This window comes from Cardiocondyla obscurior, linkage group LG04, assembly GCF_019399895.1.
Source record: "Cardiocondyla obscurior isolate alpha-2009 linkage group LG04, Cobs3.1, whole genome shotgun sequence".
Lineage (NCBI taxonomy): Eukaryota > Metazoa > Arthropoda > Insecta > Hymenoptera > Formicidae > Cardiocondyla > Cardiocondyla obscurior.
In genome coordinates this window covers 8790854-8816796 of record NC_091867.1, presented here as the reverse complement: position 1 = coordinate 8816796, position 25943 = coordinate 8790854, and the positions used below count along the sequence as shown (strand labels likewise).

At 44.1% G+C, this 25943-nt stretch overlaps 1 protein-coding gene across 17 annotated transcripts in view; it reads left to right on the top strand.

Annotated features, from left to right (window-relative positions):
- Heph (polypyrimidine tract-binding protein 1 heph) overlaps positions 1–25943 on the top strand; it is a 349521-nt gene that overhangs the window by 109642 nt on the left and 213936 nt on the right. The window lies entirely within an intron of this gene.

Genomic DNA, 25943 nt, shown 5'->3' with positions numbered 1-25943 from the left:
GTAACAACGTTTATGGGTCTCTCCGATTAGGGATGCTTATTAGGCGAGCGGGTAAAATTCTGTGTTGCCGCGGCAAATTGCGACGCGTTCGTCCGGTGTTTCCGGCGAAGTAAGTAAAAAAGTACGGCCGTCCAACGGGAGCGGGTCGGAACGAGCGCGGGCGATTGGGAAATCGATGGGACCGTGTCAGTCCGAGTGGTCGCGAAATTCTAAATAACCGATTGCACCCTCGGGTAACACGGCGGCCGGTTACCCCGCCGAGCGTGACGGCCCGTTCTTCGGGGGGTCGTGCGAAGAGGTTACGGCCGCAGTAGCATTACGCATTTACAAAAACGGAATTGCGTTCCTCAATCTGCGGGCTCGGAGCCCTCGCTGTTTTCTTCATGAGGTTCCGTCCCGTCCGCTCGTTCTCTTATTGCCAGAGCGCGCAGGACAAGTACGGCACTCTACGCTCGCGATATGCGATGCGGGCGCGCTGTCTAAAAATCTCCGACCGTGATAACTCGCCCTTCTCCCTCCCTCCCTCCCCCTCCCGCGGCACTTTCCGCGAATGCGGAATGTTCCCCTCGTTTCGAGATTAAAATAAATATTAGAGCGCGTTCGACGCGCGCGATCCATTTTTTTTCCCCCCGTTGGTGGGCGCAATCTACTTAAAATGTTAAATTAAAAAAAATGGCAGCCTACTTCTCGCAGTCTGCAAAAGGTATCGGAGTTACGGGAGCACGTTTCTCTTTATCACGAGGGAGGAAGCGCCGGCGATAAGGCACGCTAGGGATACTCGAGCAACGTTTGTTGCGTTCTTAACGAGGGAGTGACTTCTCGCGAGCGGTTGATCTTTCAGAAATTATTGTAGCAGTTTAGAGCACAACGGTTACTTCACAAACATATTATCTTATTAGCGATAACACCGTGCAAATTAATTAACGCTTGACTCGACCTGCGCGCGTGTAAGGCACACGTTGCGGCTTTCGTCATTAATAACGGCGACTTGTGACTTCGAATTATAAAAGTGACTTATTTTCTCGTCGGTGAAACTCGCCGGAAGAGAGACACATTGTTTGAACAAGATTCGTTTTAACGCTTCTATTTGCGGGAGTAATAATTCATAAACCAATTTAAAAATCTGAAATTTAATTGAATTGCGTTTGGCCGGATTGAAATGAGGGTTACAGTTCGCCGATGAAAGGCCCGGGGTTTATTTTTGCACTCGGCGGTTGTTCGTTCGAGCAAGTTGCTCGGTTCTTGATGGCGCGCACATTTCGCGGGCCATCATCGATTTCCCATGCAGCGCGCTTCTCGCGGGAATCGCAAATTCGCTCGGCACCAATGTACGCGACATCGGAAAGCAGGAAGATGGCCGGCGAAAACGAAAATTGCGTTAACGTGCAGCGTGGAAGCGAGGGGAATCCGGGAACGGGGACGCCGGTGGGCAGCCGGTGCGTGGAAATTTTCCCCACCTGTTGCCAAACAATTCCCATGGAAACGAAGTTACGGCCACGGTTTCCGGCGGATAAATACCGCGCGTGTAGGTAACAACGTGTGCGCCCGCGCGCTCGTCCAACAATTCGCTCGACGAGAAATGTGTTTCCCGAACGAGAACGGAGAGAAAACGGCTTTCGTCGAGCCCGCCGCAAAAGGGACATCCCGACCCAGGTTGCATTTACGTCGATTAATGCTGAATTCTAGTCAGCTGAAACTCCCCCGTTGACAGAAAAATATTTTCCGCGGCCGCGGGTACATTGTTATTATTAAATTGTTGCATTTTGCGGACAACAAACCTTTGTTTTTTTTCTCCTATCGATAAAAATTTCGTAGAAGCATTGACGGCGGCAGGAATAATTACGAATTGATTTCACTTTAGTGTATTCAGCGCTGATCGACGATCCCCAGAGAACTAAGATATTTCATGCGAATATGTAGTACACTCTAGGGCAATTTAATTAAGAATTTGTGTTTTAATGATTGTTTTAACAATTGCGTGGGTCTCTTGCATTTTGAAAGCGAATGGACGACGAACGAGATATACCCGATTATTTTTTCTTTCTTTTTTTCTTTTTTGAACGCCTAATATGCTCGCTATCGCTCTGATGGAAAGCACTTGCCTAGACGGAACGTGTCGGGTTTTAAAAATCTGGAGAGTTTAATTAGAGACGTCTCTTGTCGCCGCCTCGAAGATCAGAGTCGTAATATAAGGGCTGTCGTCGCCGACGTCGTCGCGGCCCGCAGGGGGTGCAATATACTATAGGCCACGGGGGTCGTCTGCAAAGGGTTGTCTCACGTCGTGCCGCGCAAAGATACGATTTATATTTTTTAATCAGTACCGCCGCGCGCCGACAGTTTTGCAACGTTGGTAACTTTTAATTTTTCTTAATTCCGGTAACGCGAGTGCAAACCGAGATGTTCAGCGAAATCGCCGAGGCTCGTTACACTTCGCCGTTTTCGCTCTGAGGCATGGGGGTTACGGAGTTGATCTCACAAATCCACGCGGGTTTTACACTCGAAGTCGAGACTCCGGAAAATAGAATCTCCGCGAAGAATCCGTTTAATATTTGCATGTAAAATACCCGGCCGTGGGAGATCGAGTGATAGACGGCGCGCGCGAGTTAACGATAAATAATCTCCGACGTTAATAAACACCACGCTTACCTCTCGGGGGAGGAGGGGGAGGGAAAGAGGGAGGAAGACGACGTTGCGGCTTCACCGTTCGAGAAATAAATTGCGCACCGCGTGCATCTTGCCTCTCGCCGCGTGGGCGATGAACGCATCTAATAGAATTTTTCCCGACAAAGCCGCGGGCGAGGATGCGGCGCGTGATTTACGGGGGTATATACGGTGTCGCTTGGGGGCGACATCTCGAGTTAATCGCTATCTTCCTGCGGGACCGGCCCGAGAGCCGGACGGACACGCGTCGCGGCACGTCTTTTCGCGTATGTGTACCTGGGCGACTGAAGATATCACCTGGGCGCGTTTTATCGCTCGTTGAAGGCGCGGCGCGGGGGCCGGTGGCCTAATAATTTACACCGACAAGGACACACGTCCCCGTTATTGGCCCATAAAGTACCTTCGCCGTGGTCGTTCGACCGCCTTCTCTCCGTTTTATATCATCGCGTTCAGCTTCCCGTCGCTGAGATGTTGACTTGCGGAACGGGAATTGTCTCGTAACGTTCTTTAAACATTGCAAATATCGAATTATAAATGTCGCGTTGCAGCGGCACGTGTTACTTGTTCCTTTTTTTTATGGATTAAGAGTTGAATGGCGTTAATTGATATAGTGTGCAAATTATGACAGATATTTGCCGGTGTAATATTGTAATTTGCTGCGAATGGCGACATAAAAAGGAGAGAAACTGGATTTGTTTCGAGATGCACCGACAGGTACTCTCTTATGCCGGCAGTTTACTTAGGGGGACGACCATTAACTTTATTATTTTTACCAGAGGAGTAATGTCGCGGCTATAAAGTCTCTGGAAGTCTCGCGACTCCCGGCTGACGAAAGGTCGGCGAAAAACCGTCACGCTAGTAAGCACGATAATTTTAGGGTTCTCTTCTTTTTCACGGAATAATCTCTCGCGGCGAGTGACGGGCACTTGCATTTGTCCAAGACGAGTGGTTCTAATTCTGGAATACCCAGGTAGAAATGTCTTAATGGCTAGCTCTCGGATGCATAGACGCGCGCTTTAAATAGGTGTCATCGGATTACCGTCGCCAGGCCATTCCGTGCACGGCACGTGATCGCGTACAATGTGCGCTTTGTTGTTTATTCGTTCGCGGAGCGTGCTGAATTAACGGGTTGAATCGAGTTATCGCGCTTGCGCCCGCCTCCGTTTAAAGACAAACTTAATCGACGCTTCAAAGTGAATTAAAAATAAACCAGAACCGACGTGCTCGCGAAATTATGTATCCTTACGTGGTCGTCATTTCCGTCGCCGGTGACGACACTTCGGCTTAAAGGGTCGCCTTGAGTGCCTCTTAATATTAAAGTCCGGGGACTAACGGCTGCCGTTATTGGCACCCTCATATTAATCCGGTTACGGGCGCTGTACCGTGGAAATTTGTAGGGTAGCTATAAATTTTAAAACTTGCTCACGCACCTGCGTGCGCGTCGCCGACGGCTTAATCGCGCTGCAGAAACTGTTCTGTCTCTATGGAGAAATGTAATTTTATTAACCTTTTTGTTCGCTAATAATTTAACAGCTGCAAAAATTTATTTATATTTTTGCGCATTTTATAGGAATTTATATAATTAATTTGCAATGGAACTAATTTAATATTTTAAAACCGCTAAAACTTTTTTAAATACGCATTATTTTCGTACATTTATGTGCAATTGGATTTTAATATTATTATGCACAACGAACCTTTTTATCTTTGGTAAAATTTATATTCACAGTATTTCAAGAAAGTTATCGTTTCACGAGGTCTTATTGAACTTACGATAAATTCATCGTCGAACTATACGGAAACAAGTAAAAAAATTATACAAAAATATTTTATTTTATCGAACATTTTTTTAATATTATATGTATATATTATATATAAGTATAATAAAATGTGTTATTTTTATAAACTTATTCCTTTTTACAGTTATTTATATATAGATAACTGAGTTATAAGAAACTATATATCATATAAATATGAATATGAAAATAAAGACTGCGGTAATATATTTTACTTTATAATTTATGATACGTGGCTATATACCTGCGTTAAAATATGAAAATTTAAGAATAAATTATATTTACTCTTGCCTTATGTCTCTGACAATAATAATACAAAAGTCTCACGTTTGAAATATTCGATTTTGATTATTGTTATCTTTCCGACTCGCGGAAAACGCGCACGATTTTTGTTTCCGCTATAATGACACGAGAGTAGAAATCCTACGCAATTACGGACGGATTAATTATTGTATTAATATTTTATGACGGGGCAGTGGCGCAAATGTTAATTATGTAACACGGTTGATTGTGCCCCGTTTTAATAGCTTATTAATGCCTCATTATGCGTGCACGAACGTTAATTATTAATGTAAACGGCATGCTGCGTATGCAGCTATTGTTTTCCCTCCTTTTTCGCAATATCGGATAGCCAATTGTCGATAATCGCATACTTTCCTCATCGGGCTTTGAAATATATACATTACAATTGAAGACTTCTGTCTGCGATCGCAAATATTATGAAATACAATAAATAAAGCGACGGACAACCCCCTCGCGATAGTAAATGGACGATTTTATCAAAGAGTAATCCAATTTATTATTACGCAAAAGTAGACTAAAATGAATTTTACGGCGAATTTTATTACAGTCCTTTGGGCTCGTGATTTATTTAGGGTTTATTTACTTCGCGCTCGGACTAAATTGACCGTAGACTTGTCTGAGGGTTGTCACTGATACTGATTGGCTGATTATTAACGACGATCGCCCATAATGATCGCGGCACGCGACAAATACAAATTAATTAACAACGTTCATAAACCATTTGCCGGAGTGGAGTAGCTTTAACGGTGCCGCTCGAACGGGGTTAGTTAATACCCGGCTAAATTATCTCTGGTACTTGCGCAAAGATCATTAATTTATGCTCCGTCGCATCTCGCGTTCGTGTGCGTGCGTAAGCGATAGGTATGGTACGTCCCTTAGAACAAGGCACCGATTCGAAGTAGACGCGTTCAGTGGCCGAGAATTTTAATAAATATTCGCGATTTTATCTGGATTTTTTTTTTTTTTAGATTTCGCGGTATTTCATGCGAATGGCGTGTCTCGCACGGATGCGAGTGATGGTGTTATTTTCGAAATAACAACCACCGACGTTTGAGAGTTAAATATTGATTGCGGCAAACGCGCTTTGCGGCGTGGCCCTGTCATAGAGAAACGGCAGTTTGTCGTCAAACAAATTTTCTCGAAAGAATTCTTTTTTTTTGTGTAATTTTTTTTTAACTCGTAACGGCCCTTCACTCTCTCTTCGCGTGTACAGGGAAAGATTAAAGTCGAAAGATGCTCTGCATCACGAGGGCGAGAGAGAAAGTAGGGAAGGGGAAAGAAAACGCAGAGGATGAAACGGCGCGGTGGTAGTTTTTTAATTTCTCTGCCTGCGAGCAGGCTCTTTAAAGCGATTGCACGCGCGCGTTTTCCTTGATTGACTTCCACTTTGCAGAAAATCTTCCGGTGTATGCAGCGGGTGGAGATGCTTCGGGCGTCTTCCTTTCCCTTCCCCTTTCTCTCTCTCTCTCTCTTTCTCTCTCCTTTTCTGTATTACATCGTTGGACGAGTCGCGTTTATTTCGCGATGCTACTTCTCGCGCGAGTTCACCGACCGTAATTACTCCGGTTCGATTCTCGCTTACTTACTTCGCTCGCCTTTCTTCGTCGTCGCCTTTCTCGCTTCTGCGATTAAGTGATTGCAGCCAGAAGCATTGCCAGCTCCTCTCTCTAACACACTTTTTTTTATTCTTTTCCTTTCGTGCCTTTTTTTTATTCCAAGACGAGTAATTATTCTTAATTAACGTACCAATTGGTCTGTGACGTCGCGCTAACAAAGATCGTAAAAATTCGTGCTTTATACTAGTCACAAATCTTGATATATATATTTTTTATTTTTTTATTTTTTTAAATTTTTATGTGGAACGAATTGTGGAAGTTTTCTTATATTTAGAATGAGATTAGATCGTTCACGAATTTTATACAATGGAACAATTATCTTTTAATTTTTATAGATAACACTATCGCTGGTGTTTGTTTAGAGTGCGTTGTTGATTATTTAATTATCTCGCACACACATCTGTTTCATAGAGCATCAATTATTTATTTTATTCCTTTCGCCTGACTTACGGAAATACGTCGGCTTGATTAATCATCGGGTTCATCCATTTCCAGTATTAGCGCGGAACTGTTTATCAAGCGTTTATAAATTATTAGATGAAGATACGAGTATCGAAGTTGGGTCATTAGTCGTGCGGGCATTAAAAGCTTCGGGAAATCGAATCGGATACATAATGATTGTTAATCGTTGGCCCGGGTCGCGCGCGGCGCGTTTTTATTACAGCGGCGCCGATAATGCGGGCTATTATTTTCCGCCGTGTGCATGCATTAAATGGGGTATTAAATCGGATACTAAAATCGAGCCATACGGGGTTCATCCATGCCGATATGACACCTCGCGGCTTCTGGCCGATCGTTAAAACGTCTCTGTGGAATGACCGCTCGTAAATCAGCCATGGCTTCGTTCGCTTCGAACATTCGTCATGCCGCGAACAAGCTCTTTTTTCTTTTTTTTTTCCCCCCTCTTTCGTGTTGGCCGATAACCGAAAAAGAACAGCGCAGCGATATGGAAAAATAAAAGCGATGATAAGCTTATTGGACCTGTTCTTTCTAGTCGCGTATTGTTTGTTGCCTCTTTTTATCCCCGAACGTACGAACTGTACGTAATTTTTTTTAATTCAAGAAAAATTTTGTGTGAAAGTACCAAGTGGACAAAACCTAATATTGACCAGCAAATGGTCACCCGTGTAAATTGGGAATCGATCTATTTTAGTTGATGCTAAATTGCCGCCGAAATTGAGGTTCAATTAGCAGGCGGGAAATGCGTTCGGAAATTCGCAGAGAGAGAGGGAGAGAAAGAGACAGAGATGAGAGACCGACCGCGCGAGTGGAAAAAGCTTTGTCGCCGGCGCGACAATTATAATTTTTGCTAGCGTCGGTTATTAATCAACGTTTGTCCAACTTGAAGCAACGATAATATCTACGTTGATTGAAACTTCCCTTTTTTGCTTTATTTGGGCGTTATTTTATCTCGCTTCGTAATTTCTGCGTAATTTCTGCGTAATTTCTGATTGTCATTTCCATGTTTTAATCCATATTTACGTGACCACAATATATACACTCCATATTTCATGAGACTTAGCGCGCAGTATTTCCCCCACAGCGCGAACATAAATTATCTTCGAGCGTTTTAAATCATTTTGTATTTTTCTGTTCTTCTTTCATAACGTAATAGTTTTGTTGCACATGTATTACGGCAAGTATCTACTAGAATGTGTCTCGAAAATTTTAGGGAAGCGCGATTAAGCGTTGAGGGAGAAAGCACTCGGGTGCCCTAACGATCTTGCAACAACGAAAGATTTTCTCACACGAGTTCACAACAACGTTTCTAAAGTGGACGTCGATTTGAAAAATTTACCGAGCACCGACGAGTACCTAGTCGTCGAGGGTCCTCGAGGAGAGCGAAAAAGCGGCACGGGCCGCGTCGTGTAGACGTCGTTTTAACTTCAAATCGAGTGTCAGTGGCACTTAGACTTGGTTCGTTAGTTCCCAGGATTGCACCTGGGCTTAGTGCGAGCAAGTTACTTGCGGCTTCTTACCCCGATGAAAATAGGCACGTTCGCCATTGCCAAACGATTGGGTCGCACGAATGTAACTTCCTTTCTAAGCCAGAGCTACGTGCCTAAATTCTCGGTTATAATCGGGTCATTGGTACATACTTTCCAATTACCGTTCTGATAAGAAAGTAGTCGCGTTTAAACTTTTCGTCTTTTCCACATCGAGATAAAAAAAAAAAGATTAATCAATGATAAATTAATCCGATTTAATGATATCCGTTTCGTTTGTATTTTACGCTGGATTGCGTTCGGTTCTTTCGATTTTAAACACCGTTCTCGCGACGCGTCGATTATCGATAATAAATGAAGAGTGTCAGTCGCCACGTGCGATCGAGACGGGACATTTTTCCATTAGCTCGGGTTAAAGTTTGTCAGAACCGGCGAGATAAGTTCGCGAGTGTTTCATAGGAAAAGTTCCCCGCCAGGCGCAGAAAGAATCTTTTTAATGAAAAGGGATAATTTGCTGAGCTGCGCCGAGACAGATTCGTCCCGGTCAAACTTCGTTCTTGAAGCTATTCCCCCTTCCCCCTCGATTGGGGCGCGAGTGCCAGTTCATATAGCTGAAAGCCTATGCGCAATTTTATAACTAATGACCGGTTACTACGCGAACTATTACGTCGCAGATGTCGGGAAAGTTTGCCGAAGTTTCGGGGCTCCGAGTTTGCTCGCCCGCTGAGAGATTTTTAGCGATTTGTCATGCATCGTTAGCCTTCAAGCGGAACTCGCAGCAGTTATTTCGTACATCGATCGTTGTCTTCTTTCGCGCAAAAAAAAAAAATTTTTTCGACAAAGAAAGAAAAAAAATGTATTCAACTGTATCTGTTCTGCATTTTCATGCATTTTTATAATAGTATCTTAATCGTTACGAGAAGGAAGCGGAAAATCTTGGGATGAGAATGCAAACGCGGCGAGGACCTCGACACGTGCACGCTTCGCCGGTGGCTTCTCCGAAAGCGGTGGAGAACCGGGAAGGATGTAACGTCGAAACTATGCGTCTACAAGCGGCGACACGGGCGCTCTTTATTGCGCACTGATGGCTTTTCCGATGGGCGCCACGTGTGCGAAAAAGCTCCTTCGCCAGTACGTATCCGCTCACGACCTCCCGAAATACCTTCGTGACTAATGTACGAAACATTCCATCGCATCGGTTCCCCGGGAACGTCTCATTCGACCCTCCTTATGAAATTGTATACGGGAAAGCGGCCGAAAATCGTATTCCGTAACACCTGCCGTGTATCTTCCTCAAGAATATAATATCGCCACGATTGTTCCTAATAATTTTTACATATTAGGCAGCCTTTCAGCCGTTCGAGGCTTCTGCTACCGCATGGCGGCGACTCGCGAAATATAAATGTTTTCAGCTATTCAACTGAAGATAATATTCGAATAACGGCTACATAGAGAACGGAAAGCCTCGAGACTGCGCTCTGAAAATTTCAAAGTCGCGGACGACCGTCGATTGAATTTTCAGGAAACGTATTTACGGCGCTTCGAAGTGAGGTGCAAGCTCCTCGTAATATTCTTCCGCTGTATTGATGATATTGGAAATGTGAATGTAAAGAAATATGGGAATTTTATGTCAGAAAATCTTTTTGTGTTCGATTGTACGGGTACAAATCCAGAAGTTTATGTTACGCTCTCGCGAGGGGGTATTAAAGTCCGCTCCGACAGATTCAACTTTTCTAAGCTTTAGCAGGAAGGAGGGGGGGGAGGGGACTAACGGGGAGGTAGGAGAGTTAACTCTTTGATAAATTATATTACAGCATAGCGATCCGAAAGTATTTCGCAACTTCGCAAAGCGGTAATACTTTAATAGGACGGTCGGTGGCGCGCGGTTGGTGTCGATACCGCAGCATCTTTCCGCGAACTTGGCTCTTCGACGCGCTTGTCAATGTTTCTTTCGCCCCGGTCCCACGGGATATTTCATACGTGAAGACGAGAGTAAAATGTCAATGCCTCGAGTTGGATTTTTATCCGACGTGAAAGTTTCGACTTTGACTTTCTGCGCCTGCCGCGACGTCGGAGATTTCAGCACTTTTCCCATTAAACGCCATTTTACTTTCCGCGATTGAAGCAGAGATCGCGTTGGTTCTATCATTTGTTTTCATCTCGACTAGTTTACTTCATCTAGTTAATTTTTTTTTTATACCAGATTAATGTGAAGTTGATATAATATTAACGTGGATACACGTACAATAATCACGTCTTATTTGCGACTTACGTATATGTATACGTAAGTCGTAAATGGGACGTAATTATTTTTTTTAGGTATATAATACTGCGAAAGTTTTAATGAGCATTGACGCTTGAATTTCGCGGACTATTCATTCCTTTGATAAATGCACGGGGTTTCTTAAAGGCAGGAGCTCAATCGAGCGCATCGCGAAAATCACGGACGCGCGTTGAAAACGCGTTATCGGTACGCAGCCGATGCGCCATATCAATCAGCCAGCATTCAGACGGCGCGGAACGCAAAAGTCGGATGTTCTAAGTGCCGCGAGACCGTCGGATAGATAACGCCGGAAAAGTAATCCGAGTAATGGGCTCTCCAGAAACTCCGGGCAGAAACCACTCGCTGTTTCCGGATTCATAGAATTATCGGCACATCCCCACGCGGGGATTCCCATCCGGAGTAGCGTAAGCTTGCCTCCATTTGGCTTTCGCCTCGATCCCCCGAGCGGTGATAGAATAATAGACGAGGGCGAAATTAAAAAGAGCCGAATGGCCGCGATATACTTTCGCTCTGAAACGCGGCGTCTAATTTTCCGCGTATTCCGCTCGCTTGGATAATAAGAATAAAGGAACGCCGAGTTCGTTACGCAATTGGAGCATACGTTTAGAGCGTTTTACTCGGCTATCGCAGTTTCGCCGTCTTGTAAAAGTTTAATGGACAGTTTTATGTGATGAAGTTTTGTTTAGTGTGTTTTTTTTATAAGGTTACTTTTCAGTTTGACGTTAGTACAATATTTTTTACACATCGCCCGCTACGTCCGTCTCTCGGAGCGCGTCGGGATGAGGCTGCGTTCGGTCACGATTTAGCCGTATTTACGGGTAACTACTGTCGTCACGTAGCCGGCCAATTACACGAAACGATCGCGAACGATCGTCACGCGACGTCTCCGCGAGCTAAGGCAATCAAGCACCCGGGGCTTGTCAGGAGTCGGTTCGACGGAGCCTCCGACCTTTCCCCACCTGCGTCGCGTGTACGAAGGCGGTTGCTTCGTGGCAGATGCTAAACTCGGGCCCAGCCTAACCCTATGATTCAACCTCCAGGGTAAACTCCTTAGCGGCAGCAGAATTAATTAAATATTGAGCACGAAGACAATACCTGAGGTCCCGACAACGCAGGCAACGTTTCCCACATTTCCCCCTTGCTTCCCTTAGAGGCTCGTTCTCGGCCTTTCCCTCCCCCGGCACTCTCGTATCTCCCGCCGCTTTCCCGACATCGTTCAATCTTCGATGTCTCTTGGTCTTCGACGGCGAGATGCTCGTCCGTCATTCGGTCGCGATAAATAATGCAGACGACGCGACCGGATTGCGTTACGGCGACGCGAGCCGTCGCAGGAGTTCGCCGGACAGTCAGGCGGTTGTCAAATGGAATTGCTGATGCTCGACAGCAGTCATCTCCTCGCGACTTGCACGCTCTCGCATCGGGTCGTGACTCGCGTTACCCGTCGTGATCTTAGGTCGCGCCCTTGACTCTCGTAAACGGCAATTTACGGCGCGTATTAAATCCTGAATTATGAAGAACCCCGATCGTTCGCGATTATATGAAAAAAATATTAACCGACGTAGGCAAGCTTGCCAAACGATATAGAGTATGAATTGTACGTTGCATTTATAATAGCTTTCCGAATGGCCGTCCGTACGGCCCGATTGCCATTATTATAGCCGCGGATGTATCCGGTTTCGATTAATCTTTTATTGACCGCGCGGTCTTAATTGGGATGTCATCGCGCGTGATATGATTCGCGCTCCGTTTTTGCCCGCGCCGAAATTAATCTCTGAAATGAATTCGATCGCAAACATGTGTCGAGTTTATCGGCGCATCGACTAGAGAGAATATTTGATTTGGTGCGCAATCGACGAAGATCGGCGGTAACGATAACAGCGCCGATGCGTTTATTGTATAATTCGAATACGGATTTGAATACGGCCCCGGCGATCGACGATGAAAATTGAACGGTCGTTATCGCGGCGAATACGCGTTGTTTGAAAAACGCGCCTATATTTACGCTCGTGCTCCATTTGCGTGTTTCTTTTTTCTTTTTTCTTTTTTTTTTTTTTGTAAATTAAATTAAGGCCCGTGTTTGATTTCCATCTGCTTTCAAAATAACGGAAGTGGGTTTTATTAAATTGAAGTGGCGAAGCGCGGAGCAGCTTTTTTATAATTCACTCCCGTATCTCTTGAAAACAAATTACTTTAATTAAATGTACAATATTTATAAATATATTACGAGCAGGCGCGCTTTGTGTACTCGCTGTAATACATTTGTTAAAAAAATATATTTAGTTACTTATAAACGCAGATTACGCACATAATTTTACGAAATTATTTATGAAGTTTTCAAGTTGAAGTAATTCACGACTGGGTACGAGATATTTCGTCTAAAATGGGCAGATGCAACTGACAATAATAACTAACACCTAACTACGAAAAGTTTTTCTTTTTCTTTTTTTATTGTTGCAACGACGCGTCATTAGCATACTTTTCAAAGTGAAACCGCAATTATTCTTTGTCTCCGATTCCGAGGGCGACTTGTTCCAGCGTGAAGTTCGCGACTTCGCGACAGACGGAAGAAAGAAAACGATATACCTCCTTGATTGAGGTTTTTGTTCTCATCGTCTCAAGTTTTACGCGTCCCCCTTTTTTTTTTTCTTTTCCGTTGTCAGAATCACTTTCATTAACTGCGATTGATAAAAGCAACGTTTAAACTGCTAATTAGGTAATTCTGATATCGCTCTTTCAGGATCGCCGTCACACGAGCCCTTATTAACATACGAATAAGGGAAGGGAGAGGGAGAAAAGATAAAGACTAATCGAAAACAGTAGATTAAATTTGCACTTTGAATCTCGTTACGTCACTCGAGATGCAAAACACGCGCACGTCATCGCTAAACGGAAGATACGAGTTTCCGCATATAACTCGGCTACTTGAGCGAGAGCACAACCTTTACCCTTCCGACATGAGTTTCTGAAATTCACCGTCTCTCACCCCCCGCTGTCAATGTCGTCGCCGCGATGCGAATGCGCCCGCAAATCGAACTACTGCCGAACTACTCACGGCGATTAGTAATAACTAATTAGACATCGAGGTGGGCGCAAGGAGGGCCTCGTGGCGTCTCCAAGTGCTCGGGAAACTTGCACGGGTCTTGGTACTGTATCAGTGTCGCCTACAGAATTCGCAGATGTGTCAAAATACGACACGGAAGCACAACTGCTGCCTCCAAGTATTGGTCGTTATTCTTAATAGGTTTCTGTCGAATCTCAGTATTCGAGATGACGATTAGTCAGTCGCTCTCATCAACCTTTCAATCTGATTTTTTAAATTCTTTTTTTAATACACTTTGCTAATTAAATTATTAATTTTTGGGAATAATTGCCAATATTATAAATGTATTTACAAATTTATAGGTCGAAAATGTAAGACCGTTAATTTTTTTAATGCAGATATATCGCACAGATATTTCTTAACGTAAATTATTCGTTTTAAACGCCAATACAAAATAAATTCGCGTCAGGCATTTGTAATCCGCGGATTGCGTTCCGGTCAAAGTGCAAACCAGACCCCCGCGGTTAAGGGTTAAATACCCCCGCCACGTTTCGCTCGGTACAAAGAGATCTCCGGGGCGAATCGAAAGCTTTTCCGTGTATTTTCCCGCGGCAACAAAGACAGAGCCCACCGGCGGGAGAGAGGAAGAAATGAGAATGCCGCGATTTCCGGACGAAGGGAGGCGGGGAATCGACCAAACCAACCGATGCATTCATCGCATTCAATCGACTTTCAATTAGTGTCGGGCTCCAATTTTCCGTCGGAGTAGCGCGCGGCGGGGGTGAACTCGGGGCTAGGTGAAAAACAGGGTTCCACCGATACCAGTCATTCGCGCGGTAAATTGCTCGTTTTCGTTTGCCCAAAATGCTGCTAATGCTATCTCATTTTGTGTTTATTAGGAATTAACGTTTCTTTAGTTCCGTTTACATCTGGCCATCGCGTTTCTTCCCTGGCTGGGCAACACTCCTAGATCGATTAAACGATCATGCAACCTTGCGCAATCTGTTTAAAAAATAGAAACGGCACGACCCGTTCGAGCAAGTTGCCCTAGTATTCGCGCCGTACGTTGCTACAAGGGTAAAATCCTTTCGGCGCTCGACATTCTTAGCCCGTAAGTGTGTTGGTGAAATTCTCGCGTGCTAATGGGGGTCCTTGGAGGAATTTCGAAAAGACATTTTTCATCGAAAGCTTTATTAAGGATATTACATCACAAATATGCAGAATGTATCAGGCGTCGCGTATTTTCTCTAGATTATAAATTCCTTGGCCAATTTTAAGTATTTTATTACGCGAGTTTTTGGTCTCTTGAGTATTTTATAAATTTTTTTTTACAATTGTTACGAGATTTATATTTATTTAATTATTAAAAATTTTATTTTAGGTCGAATTACTTTTCATACGCAATATATTTATAAATATTTGCAGAGAGAGAAAGAGAGAGAGGGATGTAGTGATTATTGAGGAATAACATCGTGAACACTAATTTGTACGAGTCGCATTAATTGGCCTCTTTCACTCAAATATATATTCGAACAGTTATCCAGCTTGATATTGGTGAAAATGTTTTCGATAAAAACCACCAATTGCAGATTTATTTTATTGCGTTGTACAAGCTTTTATTTTCTAAAGAGTTTGCTTATTCGCGTAATTGTCAGACAATTAATGACTCGTGTGTGCCGACGAAATTCTCGACTATTTTTACAATAATTCGTTTAATACGAATTTGTTTTTTTTTTTTCGCGGCATAGTTTCAACGGACGGCCTTAGAAACGTACATCTTAACCTTTTCTTTCGCGCACACCCTCAGATTCGCGTATCTAAAATTTCCCTCGCCTTAAGGATCTAATTATTGAATTCTACACGTTTCAATTTGTCGACATCCGTGCCGATCGATCGATAGAGAATTTTGGTTTTCGATCAGCGACGCGTATGAGCAGCTGCCAAGTCGATTAAGCACCGAAACGAGAATCCACGACAGGATCGCGGCACTTAGTTACAAGGACGAACGAGGTTAACCCGGAATTGGATGCTTCAGAGGCTCGGAGTCCCGGAGTCTGGAATCTCGGTTATTCTGATTAAGTCTTCGTCCCAAGAGTTGCGGCGGATGGGATACAGTTGGAATTGTAACACCGGTATTTCGCGTCTCTTCGTAATTCGCACGATTGATCTCTCGTGATCCGGAGTGCCTCTTCTTCGATTAGACTCCCTCCTCGTACCCGACATCTCGATATTCAACGATAATATGAGATTTCGGCGCGAGAATATCCCCGTAACTTCCGATACGTGATTATCGCGACCTAAATTGCATCCCTATTTACATGTATATTTTAATTTATTATTTATTAAGACAAACGTACACGATGCAAACGATAACTCGGACGTATAAAATCATGGTGCTGTAGCGAATCTATAAAATGCGGTTTAAATTAAATCAAACCTCGAGATATCAACTTTCGGTTAAGTCACGAGCCGGGATATGGTCTTTAAAAGAATAAAAGGGGATGCAGCAGCCGTGCCTTTGGGCACGGTGTTCCGAGGTTCGTTAATTCGGTAAACGTAGAGGGCGGCCTCGATATTAAACGAGGCGAAGGCAAGAGCGAACGGGGGGCCGCGAAGGATTCAGCGGTGAGGGGTCGCAGGAAGAAAGGACGAGGTCCTGACAAGGCAAAGCCGTCTCTTTTGCGGGATATAGAAGCGAGCGCTCGCTTCCTTATCGAAATTCTTAATTAGAAAATTTTAATTATGTTTTGAGGCTGCGGCGACGTCGGCAGGACTAAGACACATATAGCTAAATGTACGTGTGCGCGCGCGAATACATGTGTACGAAAGCCGGGGGCCAAAAGGGGGCCGAGTAACTCTGCACTAGCTCTCTCTGTACCAGCTATCTGCGCCAGAAAGATAGTATATTTTTGCAGAGGGAAGAGGGCTTGTTGCGCTCGGAGATAGGGGCGCGAGATGCCAAAGGTAATTAAGCCTGCGCATCATAAAGATATTCTAACGGCATTGTCCTTGCGAGCCGATATTAAATCGCTTATCACGTGTCGCAAATTATTAAAAACCAATCCTGTTCTCGTGTTTTACGTTAAACTTAATGGACGGGATTTTCTCGTTCCTCGCCTTATTTTATTTTTTTTTCCGGAGGCAAGTTAGCACGTGGCTTTTACAGTTTATTACGAAATTGTAGAGTTTTCATTTCGCATATAAGATGAGGCCACTTTATCTCAATACTTTTTTTTTACGATTATAAGAATGAAAGAATAAAGATTTTAATATTTCTTCTCTTTTAATTTTTGAAAATATAAGTCCCCTTTTTTTTCTCCCCTCCCTTTCTCCTTTGGCACTTTCGTGTCGAAATACTTTAGCAATGGGCTTTCTAAAATCCCTGATATTATTAACTTTACTGCCATTTTTCGCTCTCGTGTAGCTAAAGTGTAAGCATTAGTTTTCGCTGTTGCATGCTCCTAGCTCAATAGCCGTGGGGCACATTCTTCGCAGCTGTTCGTAACCAAAGGATTAACCTGTCGATAATAATTCGCAAAGCGTGCCGTGTAAGGGGAAACTGCTGCCGCCGTCGCCTCTTCGTAATTCCATCGACGGCGGGGGTGCCGCTAGACGAACTCCATTAACTGTTTAACGAACCGCAATTTATTACGTTATAAACCCGTGCACGCTTTCGCAGGATGACGCCTTCTCGTCTGGGACACATTTCCTACGGCGCCGTCTAAGGATTGCGTAATGCATTCCACCGGGATGCTTCGAAGGCCGTTTCAAAAGCGATTTCTCGGAGATACCGTTTGTATTAACGATCCCTCTGATCTTTCATAGCGACGGGGGAGGGAGAGAAAGATTTCCCCAATTAATTTCCTTCTTTTACCAACACCGAAATTAAAGTTGGCCCGGGCGCGTGAGATTAGGGCACGTTTATTTAAATAGAATTCAATCAACTTTACCGTCGTAATATCTTTTTATGATTCTACGGAAGAGGCTAATTTTCGTTGTCGGAGATAAATTAAAATTAAATTAAAAATAACGCGTAGCGCCGTGTGAGAAAATTTTTATTTTACAGCTTTATATCAAGCTGTCTAACAACTATACATATAATTATATTCTAATGCGATATGTATGCTGTACAGATATACATCGCAAAGGAATTTAACGTGCATGTAAAAAAAACAACGTCGATCCCGCCGACTTCTTGCTCGCCGCGAACAATGGCGATTAATTCGCGATGACGCCTACGTGCTTTAATGTCGCAACGCGGCGCGCGTGCCGCCTGCAATCGTATTTACAATCTGGTTGAAATTCAATTCAACGCGATGGCCGTTGCTGCGAAAGCCTGTGCGCGGAACCTGTTGCCCGGGATCCGCCAGTTTCGCGAGATCGTACCCGATAATCGCGAAACACCGACGGCTGTCTATTGACGTCGATTACTTTGATTGCGAGTACATTAGCGCTCGCTAATGTTCGGCGCTAATGTTTCTATGCGCGCCACGCAGAGAAACCGAATCGCGACCCTAGGGCGCTTTGTCGGCGTTATCGTCCGGCAACAATCGTAATAATGGGCCGGCCCGCGGTAATGGAGGACCATGAGGCGATTGTCTGACGCACAATTGGAAATTTCCTGGTATTAAGTCATTTTGATAAATGATGTAAATTGATCTTTCATCGGCCTATAATGACGGCTGATCGCTGCGACGCCTCCCCTTCCCCTCCCCGGTCGCTTTCACGTCGAAAGAACACGTCAGCGACACTCTTTCGCGTCGGCAAATTTCGATGATTAATGGGCGAGTTCAATATGCGCGTTACCGCGAAATATATGTATATTTATAATAATAGATAAACCGTGATGTTTTTAGATAGTTACTCGAGATAAACTCGTAGTCAAAACAGAGCTAGAAGACGATAGCTAGAGGATATATCAGTTAAGTAAGACTGCAACTGTGCCGTAACTCGGCATATTCATAGCAGAATTAACGATCCGTGCCTAACTTAGGTACCCACTGCTCCTCTGGGAATAGCTGGAAGGAAGCAAGAGGTTTCCCTAGGATTCCGTGTGGGTACGTGCCCTCCTTTCTGCCTTCCTCCTGCTTGTTCAGGCGGAGGAAACGCTCGGCGGATTATAGGTAGTTAGTTCGTATTTGTCAAGTTGATCCAAGTATTATAATAGTAATGAAAAACGAGAAAGAGCGAGGGATGACGTAACTATATTATATATGCGAGTTTATGCATATATAATATATCCGTAATTAAATCCATTTGTAATTTAATTTAGCCGAATAGTAATAGAGATTTTTTAATGTAATTTTCTTAATTCGCGACGTTCTATCGGTAACCGCGCCGTTCGAATTCGGCAACAGGTATGCTGATTTCAACGAGGCGACGTGAATTCGGTATTCGTGTGAGGAGAGCGAGCAAGAAAATGAGAGAGAAAAGAGAGAGATAGAAAGAGAAGGGCGACGAACGAGGGTGTATTACGTTCGATCGAGCTGACGTCGCTGGAATGGCGCGAATATTGGCTAAAAATGTAAATTGCCTCGGCACCGGTTCTCATGGTCGTTTTCTTATTCGTTGCGACATATCTTCCTCGATCGCGGGGAAGCGATATAATTAAAAACGCACGTTTTCTCTGACAACGCTGACCAAGAATCGTTCCTTCCGTTGTACCGATGTTGTTTCTATTTTGCGCGTATTTGACGAGCGTCGTACTTTTACGGAAAATACTTCTATAAAGCGAGAAAACGAGGCAACAAAAGTATATACTGTATATTCACAAAGACGTATTAACTTAGACGTCTCGCGAAATACTTCATAAACTACATTTTTATTTCGGTATCTTGTGTACTTAATATTTTTATTTTCGTTTTTATTTTTGAAGAAGCGCGACGGGGGCGAAGTTAAATCCGCAGTAGTACACGTCCGCGTATGGCCGGCCTTCTTCGCGAGCCGCATATGATAGCGTTTTCTTAAACGAGTATCGATTTCGAATTATTTCTCCGTCAGAATACTTTAATTGCGATATATATGCATACGTAATATCTACATCAATGTGAAACGATTATTTAATTATTCGGCGTTGGTCGATAATATAAATTTGAAATTTGTGAAAGGATAGTGATTTATTTCTTTATGTATATATCGTTTCCGCGATAGTTCACATTTCTCATACCGTCTGCTTTTGTCTGAAGTCTTTTTTCGGCTGTACAGTAAATCGCAGAAATGGTTGGAAACAAGCAAGTGCTTCGAACGTTGCGATAGAAAGCACGCGGAAGGGATTTATTTTTGCGTTGGAAAACGTCGTGGCTCGTGCCGATAATACATCACTGCGTCATGTAACGGACGAAGGAAAAAAAAAAAAAAAAAGGAAAAAGGGAAAAATATTTTTCCGAAATTCTCCCTGAAAGCTGCGACACGTTCAATTTGTCATTGGCGCGAAGCGCCGTGTTGTACCTCCCAAAATAACGCGTTAACTCCGACCGTGAGAACCGTCGACTTTGACACTTCCATTCCCTCGTTTGCCCCCATTAAACGACCGCGTGCCTGTCACTCGCGAGAACATTAAGGCGATCTCTCGTTTTTTTTTTTTTTTTTTTTTTTTTTATCCTTTTTTCTTCCGAGGAGGAAAACTATACGGGTATTTCTAGGAACGTATTTCGCTATCGGTGCGGAGAATATAAATATATAGATTCGCATGTCCGTTGACATTTTGTGAGCTGGCGTTACTCCATATCCGCATGTTTTCTTGACAGAAGCGGAGTTAATCAGCGGCGAATTAACTGTAAGTGAACGCGGAATAAATCAAATGCAAACTGTAGCGACAGAAAAAGTGCCGGGATGCCAGAAGCACGAGCGAAGAGAGGTATGCGGCAGATTGAACGAGGGCAAAGAGAGAATGCGGAAATCGAGCGTGGCCGGAGGGAAATGCACGACGCGAGGCGGAAAGGGGAAGGAGAGACGCAAAGGGTGGCGTATACGAGAACTAAAGAGAAATAGGAGGAGAAAGAGATAGGGGGCGAACAGGGGAGATCGCCCGGACCCGGTATCGCGGACAGGCTACAACCGCTTTATCCGTATTAATGCGGAATAACGCGCGCAATTGTTGCTTTGAGCCCGCTATTCGAAATGCCGTCCACCGTCTGTGCGCGTCGCGTTCGCGAATCAGAGCCGAACGGCCGCATTATCATACGCACTTGTGTCGCGTAAATGCGTAAACATATAAAAGGTCTGCCTTCCGGGAGGGAACGAGGACGTTATGACTGATTTGCGTGGCGGCGAGTTAATTCTCGTGGAACAAGAGTACGTAGCGGATTCGCGTCCGTCTATATGTCGCGGTTCGTCCAATCTGGGCAACTTCAAACGGATGCCGCGCGAATAGCGAGTAGTAGATAGGAAATAAAAATATATTCTGAAGAAACTTCTTTTCGGGCGGTTTTTCAACTCGCTAATTAACGGCGTCTGAATTGTTATTATTATTATTTTTTTTTTTCACGAGTAGAGTCGCGCGAACGAAGTCACGTTAGCGGACAACGAGAGATCAGAACCGCTGGACTGAATCTACCGAGCTTAATCCTTCGGATTTAACCTATGGACCAAATCCATAAAAAAAGCCCGTCCCTGTATGCCTAGCTATTGACGCGGGATCGATTCGGATTACGGGCCGTGATCCCGGATGATGAGTGTCGCGGTCGATATCAAGGCTTCGAATTCGATGTATGTGCTCGCGAGTCGTAATACCGCGAATATCGTTGACCGAGCGGCCATCCGACGTAATCCTAATTGGCGATTGCAATTTGCGACTCTACATGATATTTTGCGCTTGGATGACTTTTTGAAAACGCTGATCGCCTTGCCTCGTGCGGATTTGAGACTTGTGTGAATTCAATTTTTTACAATTCTCTCCTTTCCCCCCCTTTTTTATTATGATAAAAGAAAGAGAATCAGCGGATATGTGCGCAGCTCGGATAATTGCGACATTAATATTGCAATTAAGTGCCAGGTGTTGATAACGCCGTCGGCGATTACCCTCTTTATCAATCCTTCTTGTTAAGTGAGCACGCATGAAAAATTCATGTACATTTTCCTATAGAGGAGCGCATCACATATCTTCTTTATAACTATAACTTGTTTTATTACTGCACTCTCACGCGATGAGCTGCCGCGCTCAAGATAATGCGAAATGAAGAAATATTGGAAGGTTTTGTTGACGAACCGCCGTTTCCGTTTCTCCGTCGCGTAAAACGATTTCTTACTCGTGGATATGGCGTAGAAATCTGTCTACATTGTTATGTAATTACGCCTAATTAATTTATGAAGTTCAAGAATATTTAATCGACCTGACGTTAAAACGTCAGATTATTTATATTTTATTTTTTTTTGTATTCAGTTATGTTTAAAAGTTACTTTACTTAATTCTTTAATTCGATATATTTATCTATTATAGCAGCAACGACCAGATAACTTTTTTATTATAAGTATCTATTTGAGATCTATAAAATAATCTCTACGAAGGAGGAGATTTGTCGCAAGCAGAAGCGTCGCATCGTTCGCACATGTATAGACCGCTTTTCAATGTGTGAATTATTTTTCAAAATTTGTTTTATCGGCACGCGCGTTTCACATACTTCTGCTGGTATTCACGCCGCGGAAAAAAAAAAAAAATTTAACGAGTGGTATTCTGATACACGTTAACTCTTAACTGGGCGCGATGATGCCGCGCGCCGCGAGTGCTCGACAGTTTACACGGAGAATAACAATAATACGATTGCGTTTTAACGCGGTAACAAATGCAGCGAACGGGAACAACATAGACCAGCGATTCTTTACGGCGGGCTGTTTTAACGGAGAAATGTTACACGGGGCACATTAATGAACTGACGCACTTGGTTGGGAATTGCATTTGGAAATCCCTTTCGGGATTCGATCGTGGCGCGAGCATCCCATTCTACGGCCGTAACGGCGGTCTCCCGGTCGTGTTTCCGGGATGTCCAGGGGGGGGGGATGGGAGGGAAAAGGGCTCGGTCGTGGAAAGAGGCGCGAAGGGCTGTTTTATGCAGGCCTTGGATTTTATGCAATGAGACTGCAATATCAAACGGCGCGCGAGCGGAGTGCCGTTGAATAAAATATCCGGTGCCGTTGAGGAAAAAAGTACGAGGCGCGGGGCGGGAAAACGGGGCGAGGTACGGCCGCCAGACGCATTTCGATTTCCCTATACCTGGCTGCTGTACAATGGATACACCGGCGGGTGGAACGTGCAACCGCGCTGGATCTCGCGGGTGCATTAAAGCACGCCTCATATTCCCCGATCGTTGCGGTAATTTATTACGCGCCCGATCGCTCCTCGCCGTCGCCGTTTGCCGTTGTTTCTTTCTTGTTTATTGAAACGCGGCCCCGATATTACTGTCGTCCTGGCTTTTTAGCCCGTCCACCGAGTCCCCGAGTCTTCATTCGTTCACGACGGTAAAGTCTGAATTTTTCACGAGTCGCTTTTGCACACGATACGCAGATACCTCACGAAGAATATCTGAATAGATCGAAATCGGGACACGTTCGCGCTCCCTTCCGCGCTTACGTTGTTTTATTTCGCGTCGCGGTCTCTATCGATCGGTTACGAATTATTTCGCGCGCTCCGTGATTATTTCAGAATTAGCGAAGCCGGCCGGGTTTAAAAGCGCCGATACGCGCCGCGAAATGAAATGCCATCTAATTATAACGTATCATACGCTTTATTCGCGTAATTAATATGAAATTTACACACTCAGTCGCTGGTCATTTCAATGGCTACACCGACAATATTCCCTCCCCATTGTTTACGGTTACTCGACGCCGGTGTTTAGCAACTCGGCCAACTTTCGCGAGCGAATAATCTCGCTTGACGTCACAGAGTGAGAAAATGAAACAGTGCGAAAGCGGTGGAGTGCGAAGGCAGGGCGAAGTAGAAAGGGACGCGGGCGAAAGAAAGAGAGGACACTTCGAAACTTAGATTGGTGTCACGTGGCTCTCGGCGATCTGAAAGTAAGAGACCAGGGGGTGGAGAGAGAAATACCGAGGAGAGAGAGTAGAACGGAATGGCGATAGATAGGATGGGCGCGAGGGAAAGAGATAGATAGACGGGGGAGTGCTGCAACAGCACGATTCGAGGCGGCTTAACCGGCAAATCCGAGGTAAGACCCCCCCGCGAAATCTCTATTTCCGCGAACGCCATGTTTCCACGGCGTTTCCCGTACGTCGCCGGAAGTGCTCAACCGCCCCCCTCCCATTTTCCTCTCCTTCTCTCGCTTTCTCTCTTTCTCTCCCCGGCCTCGTTTCTCCAACCGATTCTAAAACCCCGGGTCTGCCTGCATCGCGGGCGCGTGTCTGCCATGTAAATCTTAAAGGATTACGCTCATAATTGCTTGCGTCGCCGCGTAATTGAAGAGCACTTAGACCGGCTCAGAGCCGATGCGATACGTGACTACCTCGCACTGGGATCGAAGATCCCGCCGAAATGATTCCGTCACAAATTCACGGCGCGAAGGGGTTGCCGCCGTGCGACGCGCGAACGTGGCAAAACGTATATTACAGACGGGATGTGGAAGGTATCGCGATATACACGATATCACTTACTGACTTGCGAACCTACTCTCATATCCTTCACCCGGCAGCTAGAGAGTCTACAAGTTCTCGCAAAAAAAAAAAAAAAAAAGAATATTCGCGCTTTTCATTGAAAAGTGAGATTTAGAGAGCGAATTGCTACCATTTTTCCACGATTTTATAATTCGTTGTTTCACATTGTGCCGCGAGCGTAAATTTCAGCCTAATTTTCATTATTTAATTACTTTATTAATTTTAATAATTTTAATTATTTTAATTATCTTGTACAAGTTAATTACTATTTTTCGCAGGAAATGTATAATTTTTCCCAAAATACATTTATATTAGAAAAAAAAAATTGTGTCACTCACCGATCGATGCGCAGCAGCGGAGTTGAATAACAGCTGCGACGATCCTGTAACAAAGAAATATAAATTATTATTTATTGTAGAGAAATAAAAATCATAAGCAATGTTAAAAGAAAAATAATAATTTTGACGGATTTTCTTATTTTATAAGAATATAAAAATGATTCTCACCGTGGGGTTGCTCCGCCGAGGCATGATGTCCCTCCTGGACCTCCTCCTCCTCTCAGTAAGTGTGTCGAGTCATCCTTCCGCGCACTGGACACTCGCGATATTCGCGACCGGGTGAATTTATTATACAACCAAGCCAATCCAAAAATCTTATCACTAACAATTTGTCGCGCGACACGACTAAACGACACTCCCGAGGAAACGGCCGACGAACCGGCTGCGGTTCGTTTTTGCACTAATACCGGCGACGAGAATACACTGCCTTCTCCAGATTCACCTAAACAGAAAAAGAATATTTGATTAGCTAGATTCTCGCCCACTCACCGCGACAAGATCGTAATTACAGAGAGGAAAGACTATACTGTAAAACGGGTTAAACGTTACGAGCATTTACACGCGTTCTACGCATAATGATCACTTCGTCAATGCCCCACGATAAGAATACGCGATATGGAAAAGCCAATTCGCGTTAAAACCGACAGATTTGTTCATTAAATATGCTTACGCTACGGCCACGTGCGACGGAAGCTCGACTACCTGCGTGTTCTGCGTGTGATCCGCTCGACCTCTGCCGAGATCAAGCGAGTTGACGGCACGCTCTCCCACCCTGAGCACGTACGCATTGCGCTCGATCCTTGTTTGTGTATCTTACCTCTACACAGGTGAGCGCGTTATAAGAGAATTTATATACTGAATAATATGTTGAATATAATATCGAATATTATGTCGATTATTATGTCGATTATGAACTTTATTGCAGCGTGAATTTATAACTGTTGAATACGTTGCGGTACTTGTTGATTAGTTTAATCATTTATAGTTTCCGTAATTAACTTAAGAAATTAATATAATTAATGTTCGAATATATGTATATAAATTATATTTAAAGGAACGGAAAGCGTTTAAAGCATCATGAAAAATTATGCCCGTACGCCCGTAGTTTATTATTGAAAATTATTAAATGTAACAGTTTTTTTTTCTTTTTTAAACATATTAGAACAAGTATGAGTAAAAGACGGTGTAAAATATCACGCTTATCTTTTTGATAACGTCTTCGGGTAATCAATCTCGAATTCTGGTGCTCTCTCAACCACGGCTTTATTACCTAATGCAATCGTAATCATGCGATCTTTGATGCGGCTCGTTGACTTTCGCGCGATTTGATCTGCGATTCTAAGCTCAGTCAGGCAAACCG